At 39.2% G+C, this 7136-nt stretch overlaps 1 pseudogene; it reads right to left on the bottom strand.

Annotated features, from left to right (window-relative positions):
* Positions 1 to 475: 475 nt before the first annotated feature.
* Positions 476 to 7136, bottom strand: part of LOC113504669 — a 20154-nt pseudogene continuing 13493 nt past the window's right edge.

Here is a 7136-nt window from a genome sequence, read left to right as displayed (position 1 = left end):
GCATGTGAAACGCGTAATAAATCACATATTATTTATATAGAAATGCATAAATATAAACTTTAATATTACTTGTAAAATGGACGTACTTAAACTTTATAACGCCGATTTATGAAAATACTTTTATTTAATATAGTAATAAATTTCTATTGTTTATCAACATTACAAACAGTCGCTTAACTAACTTAACAGTACCTAAAATTTATATTTTAAAATGGTGCAACAAAAGAAAATGAACGTTAACTAATTAAGTAGATTAATTAATTTTCAATTTCTCTACATAGTCTATTAGCGCAGAGCAAAAGTAACGAATCGACAGAATAATAAAAAATATTGTATGAATTAAGAACAATTATTTTGAAAGAGATGATTATAATTTAGCAACATGTTGTTTTTTTCAGCGCTAATAAACCAATGCATCAAAATTCCACAACCAAATTCTACAAAGCGAACCGTGCAAAGCTGGCATTCCAACAAAAAAGTGTGCACTAGTCTAAGTGCCGTACATACTGACCTTTCTTACCCGGGTACGCGTGCCTCTTCAGTCTATCGTAGAGGTCCTCTTTGGTTCCGTATATGCTCGCGTTGGACCGCGCTAGGCTGTTCATCTTCCCATTCATACCATTATGAAGGCTCTCCTTCATGTACGTTTCGTTGTAGAAGTTTGGCATCTCCCAGCCGTCTTCCTCGTCGTCATAGTAGTGTGCGTATGTGGAGTGGTGTGAGGGAGCGATGGACTCCGCGTACGGCGTGTGAGCTCCGTAGTAGAAGTTCACCTGGGAACCGTTCTGGTCGATCGCTGGTGTTAGTGTCTTCTTTGGTTCCTTCTTCTTTGTTGATCTGTGGGGGAAATTGTTTTTTTTATTATGAGGTTGGGAATGGGAGGTATGGGAGTCGTGACAAGGTTTTTTATATCAAATAAGATTTTTTGTACCTGATGACCAACATACACATCACAAGTAGTTACGCATGAGCTAAAAGGATTTGATCGCTAAGGATACCTTTTTATCAATAAAAATCCGTGTATGTCTAAAAATATCTCTTTGCTAGGTAAATTAAAGCGGTTCTATTGGTGTTTAACAAAGACTCCTGTTTTGGCTGTGAAAGCGTTTATCTTTAATCGAATATTATCAAAGTGTCTGTGTCTGCCAATTCTACTATGGAAATTACTTATTACTCTTAAATTTAAACAAGCTCAAGCCTTTAAAATAACACGGATGAGAGTCCCGCTGCATAATAATCAAGCTTCGTGAAATTGAGTTACTGTGCTTAAATATTTCATTTATACGAAAAATTTAATCGAAACGTTTAAAATCCATTACTAACAACCTCCCTGAAAATTGAGTTAAATAACCCATTTTCGGTTATTTAATGTATTACGGATTTAATGCCTACGCGCTACGTAGGTACGTACTCGTAGGCTTACTTAAATTTTGTTTCGTATTTTTTTTACAGCTCCCCAATTTCCTAGATGTTACCAAAGGGTTTGTAATCGGATTATTTTTTTGTATGTTAATCCGATTATTTTTAATTGCGTCCCGTAATACATTTTTTATCCCCCACGAGTCCCATTGCACTTGGTCAAAATTTTGCCGTTGGTGTAATAGATTCTTGTCGTAAGTTATCTTTGTATCATCAATAACGTCCAAGGTTTTTAGCCTCAAGTGCTTGGTTGAAGGATGTTCTACTAGGGGTCAATAGAAAGCTAATCGAGTTCACCTGAAAAATATTGGCAAAATTATCCAACACTTTTTTTTACTAACCTGGCACAAATCATCCATACAAGCAGTACTAAGAATATAATAAATATGACTCCTCCCGCGACTTCCGCTGGCTATGTACGCGAACTCGCTCTTCTCGCGGCAGTGGCGGCCCGTGAACGAGCCCGTGCAGCGGCACGACGGCTCGCCTCGAGCGTCCTTCACGCACTCGCCACCGTTGTCGCAGTAGTCCAGGCAGACATCTGGAAGGACAGGAGATAATATTATTATTTGGCCAAGCAAGACGGCTGGCAGCAGCTGATTGCAAGCAGCCGAAGATAGATCTCGATAGCGTGCAATTGGAGAGGCATATGTTCAAGCAGTGGATGAATATGGGCTGATGGTGATGATGATAATGATTCAGTCATATATACATATATAAACTATCTGCCATTGAGAGGTACAACAGATTTTTTGTCCAACTGAAATTTTAGGTAAAACTTAACTCTCTAGATTTACTTGTAATAACTAAAACTGCGCGACTCACTTAATCTAATGATTACTATTGACTCCAAAGATGAAAAAATGTCAGCCTGTCAAATTCTCAAAGCGGAAGCTTTCAAGAAATACAACAGCAAAGATGTGTATCATAACAAGTCTATACAAATTTGCGTTTTGACAGAAATCAAAAGCCTCTCAATTTGAATACAAATTATCAATTAAACGTAATCAAATTTCGGCTGACGTTTAGGCGACACGAAGGTCGACTGGTACAAGTTCAATATAATTGATTTAAATTCAATAATTTGCTTTAATATTGGTCTTATTTGCGTCATATCCAATATAAAAGTTTTAAGTTCCAAGTAAGTCCTAACTTACATAATATATTTTTTAACAACAAAAACATAAAACCGACTTGGGACCAAATGGCACTTTACGTTAAATAAAAAAATAATTCAGTTCAGCCAGTCTGAAGTTCGGAGGTAACAAAAAAAAGGTTAAGAACCTCCTCCTTTTTTGAAATCAATTAAAAAACAACCTTAATTCCCTGTAAAAAAACATATACGGTATAATAAACGTTAATAACGTGATATGCTTACCTATACAGACTTTTCCAGTTCCATTGAACCCTGGTTTGCATTGGCACTTGAACTCGCTCGTTTCGGGTATCAAAAGGCAATACGCATTAACATCACAATGCATCTCGGGCCGCTCATCTCGCATGGATTTGTGCAATCCGATTCCGCAGTCTGTTAATCGGATAATGTATTCATTATTTATATTTTATATTTTGATTCTGTATAGGAACTCTATATGGTTTGAATGTTATGAGCTGTTAAACATTTTTTTTTGTATTACGTTAGTATTTCAAAGTGAATACGATTTCATATGGATTCTGTTTCCAAAAATGTGCCCTCATCGGAAGTTCTTTTCCACTGAGGGGGTTTTTCATTTTTCATTGTGATTTTTAATACTTCTAATACAAAATATGTACAATAGAAAGTCAGAGGTATTCTCTACCAACCAACCCACAGGTTGTGAAGAGAAACAAGAAAGCAGTTGGAGTTATATGCATGTTATATAGTGGTCAAATTTCTCACAGTGGTATTATACTCTAAAGTTATACGAGGGATATTATTAGTTTGAGTTTCACTTACAGCTCCAGGGCCTCTGGTACTGGTGTTGATCGGGCAAGGAACACAGACTGTCTGTTGAGCCTCGGATGGTAAGTTCCCTTCCTGCACTGCACGCAACTGTTCAAGGTCACGTTCAGATATGAGCCTGTAATTAACAAAAATAATTAATAAACAAAACTCGGGCTGTACAATCAATCAATCTAAAATGGTAACAAGAGATTGTATTACAAGATATTCCTGAAGTCCTAAAAATCGGAATTGTGATATCGAATTCAATTCGAGAATTGTTTTGAAGGCAATTTTTGATTTTGTAAGTGTTTTTGGCAGGATGTCTATTTTAAGGTTTTGACAGGGGTTTACAATGACTAGTTAAAGTAGCTAATAGTCTCGGTCTGTATTTATATTTCGGGAGAAAGAAATCGACTTTCGCGGGATAAGGAATTAAATTCTGGTGTTGTAGTTTATTTTAAATTTAATAAAAGAAAATTTGGGTGTCGCTCTGTTGAAATGCTTAGCAATGCGAAACCAAAGTTTTGCTATGCTTTTAAAAAAACAATTTGAAGAAGAAAACATCAATTTTTTGTTCTCCTATATTTTCATTTAATTATCTTTCAGTTTCCGTTTACCTATCTGAAGCTCAAATTAGTTTTTCAGACTATAAGATCGTATCCCAACACGCCATCAAAGGGATCATTTTATCTTTCAGACAGTTTGAATGTAGTTATGAAGACACTCACCAGGTCTGCAGACAGGCAGCGAGCACTGGTCTGCGGAGGAGGCGCCGGCTTGTGGCGTGGTGGTGCCGGGCGGGCAGGCCGCGCACGCCGCGCCCGCGCCCGACGCGCGCCACGTGCCGCGCGGGCACGCCTCGCAGCCGCCGTCGCTGCTCAGCTGCTCGCCTGGGGACAACGGTAAAGTTACAGAGGTTGCGGAGAAAATGTATACGATGGTTTTTCTATACTAACATTATAAAGAGGAAAGATTTGTTTGAATAGGCTTGGGACATACTGGACCGATTTCAAAAATTTCTTTCACTGTTGAGAAGCTACATTATCCCCGCTGAACATAGGCTATAATTTATTTTGAAAAATATTAGGGTAACGTAAGAAAATTTCGATAATGTAACCTAAGGTGTAAAATCGGAAACCTATTTCTGCGTACGCTGCTAATACTATTGACAATAGTACAAAATGATGTACTACTGGTTTGCTTACCACGCGAACGAAGTCGCGGGCAACTGCTAGTGGTATATAGAATAAATGACTGCCGCACTAAGGAACTTACTCCTTGCATCGCGGGGGACAGATCACGTGCACAACAATACCCAGACTCATTACAAGTATTCGTGTATCACACAAATGCTTGTCCTACGTGACGCGTACGGTGGGTTTGGCGTGGTAACCTCAATGACTCGGCTATAGGTGCAGTTGCTAAGAATAGTTTATAACGAAGGAAGAAGAATATTCTATTCTTTTTTCATTTTTATCATACATTTAAGTGATTTTATAAGTTTATATGAGATACTAATTATATTTTATAAAAAGCAAAGAATATAAATTTAAACATTAGATTTTACCTGAAGGACAATCATCTCTGCATTCAGCAGCCGACACGGCTTCCGTAGCTCGAGTAGTTTGTCCTCTGGGGCAGGAGAGACAGGAGAATGCACCCTCGCGAGGCTGGTAGGAACCGTGACCGCAAGGACGGCACAGTTCTGCTTCAGCATCGTAGAATTTACCAGCAGCACACCTCTCTACAAAACAAAGGTAAGTTTTAAACAACCATCCATCACGCCAAGTATTTTTTTCCTGTGATACAACTAATTAAAGCTATGTTTAGGACAAGTACAAAAAGATTCTATGTAATTTCCCATCTTCAACACAGTTCAGTTTAAACTGGTTAAACACATTTGTCATACTATAATCTTCTACTAAAATATCTGGAGTACCACCATTCATGTGCCCATACCTTTGCAGTCAGCGGCGCTACGAGCTCCAGTGGATTGGGTCACTCCAGATTGTCCGGCGATCGTCGGGCAAGCAGTACATTGGACCTGGCCTGCTTCAGACTGGTAAGTGCCTTGCGGGCAAGGCTTGCAGGTGTCACTAGCAGCGTCCAGGAAGGTACCGACAGCACACGCCACTGAACAAAACAAGAACGTGAATGAACATCGAAGGCATAAAAAAAAAATCAGTTCTGTCCTCCTTTGGGTTCCAATACTTACCACAGTCAGGTGCCATAACAACTTGTCCAGTTGGGCAAGCGTAGTCAGAAACTAGCTCCAAGCTCGCTGGATCAGGAACAGTGTTTGGAAGAATATTCCTCACGTCGAACTGTTCGTCTTCGAGAATCAGTTTCTCCAATAACCGTTGGACAGTTGATCTTTCGTTGTTTCCATTATGAATTACTGGATCACTGTAAATTATGTCAATGATTAATATTTACAATCAAGTTGATTAGCTATTTCAATTGATTTGTATCAAAACAGCTGGTATACAAGCAACGTCGTTATTATTTTACAAAAGCATTTTACAATTTGTACGTTCATGTACAGTGCTATGTGCTACTGTAAGGCATGCAGACCACTTACTTGACAGACGGGAATGAGACCTCAACGTTGTACGTATCGCCAGCTTGACGACCCTCCCTACTGCTTCGTGTCCTATGTGCATAAACACACATGCGATTGTGATGGGAGAACATGCTTCATATGTATGTAAGACTTGAGATAGCAAGACATTGAATTAAACTGTCGGACGAGTATGGCATCAAATATAATGAAAATATTTACTTTTTTGTATCCTCAGGTAAATAAACGATTGTCGGCCGGTGTAATTAAAACCATTGTGACGAAATTTAATATGACAGTTTAATTGAAAATGCTTGATCTCATTGAAGTGCAATCGGATATAAATTTTCAATATTGCTACGATACGAAAGTGCTTTACGAGTATTGTGTTATAATAACACATGCTAAGTGCACTACAGGTATTATTTTTTTACAAGTTTGCGTAACGGTAGGTCTACGCCAGCACCTGATTACGACCAATTCCTACTTTATTGGTTTGCCTGAATGGCACAAATTATGAACTTACTCTTCGACGGGGATGATAGCATCCAAGACGTAGGTATCTTCAGCAGCAACGGCGGGAGGGGTGGATACTTGTCTCGTTTGCCTGGCATTGGCTCGGTGGTCGCACTTCACATTGATATCCAGTTCTTTGCACTCGCGGTTCCTACATAAATATAATTTTATTAACATTTTTTCTTTTGTTTAACTTAGGATGGAAATAGGAAATAGCAATTATATGACGTACCATCAACAGCGTAAGAGCAGAAGTTCCAGTCCCTGTTGAGTTGGTTGATAGCACTGCGAACCTTCTGTCGTAGGACAGCCTGTCCGCATCATTGCAGAGGACTGAGCTCGGGAACAACATTGATATCTTGAAGACACGTTGCGCTGGCGACGCCGCTGTATGTGGCAAAAATATATGTTAAAACGATCCATCTTAATTCAAGAGAATTTAATACCACATAACATTGTGAAGGTGTTCTTACGTGAGCAAGCAGGGTAGACTAGAGGTAGCGTAGGGTCAGGAGTTGGACGCCAGAATCCTTCTGCTCCGCAAGTGTAGAATGGTGGTACTGGTTGAGAGAACCTGAGGCCGTCGCGACAGGCGATCTCGCACACCTTGAACTGACCACCGCACCCCAATCGCGGCAGGATTGGTAGCCACCAAGCGGGTCGGGTAATGGAGGACAGAATTCAGCTGCAAATATAAAAGAATCAATAAAGTAACTT

The sequence above is a fragment of the Trichoplusia ni genome, chromosome 22 (assembly GCF_003590095.1).
Source record: "Trichoplusia ni isolate ovarian cell line Hi5 chromosome 22, tn1, whole genome shotgun sequence".
Classification (NCBI taxonomy): Eukaryota; Metazoa; Arthropoda; class Insecta; order Lepidoptera; family Noctuidae; genus Trichoplusia; species Trichoplusia ni.
This window is presented reverse-complemented; position numbering and strand designations above follow the sequence as displayed.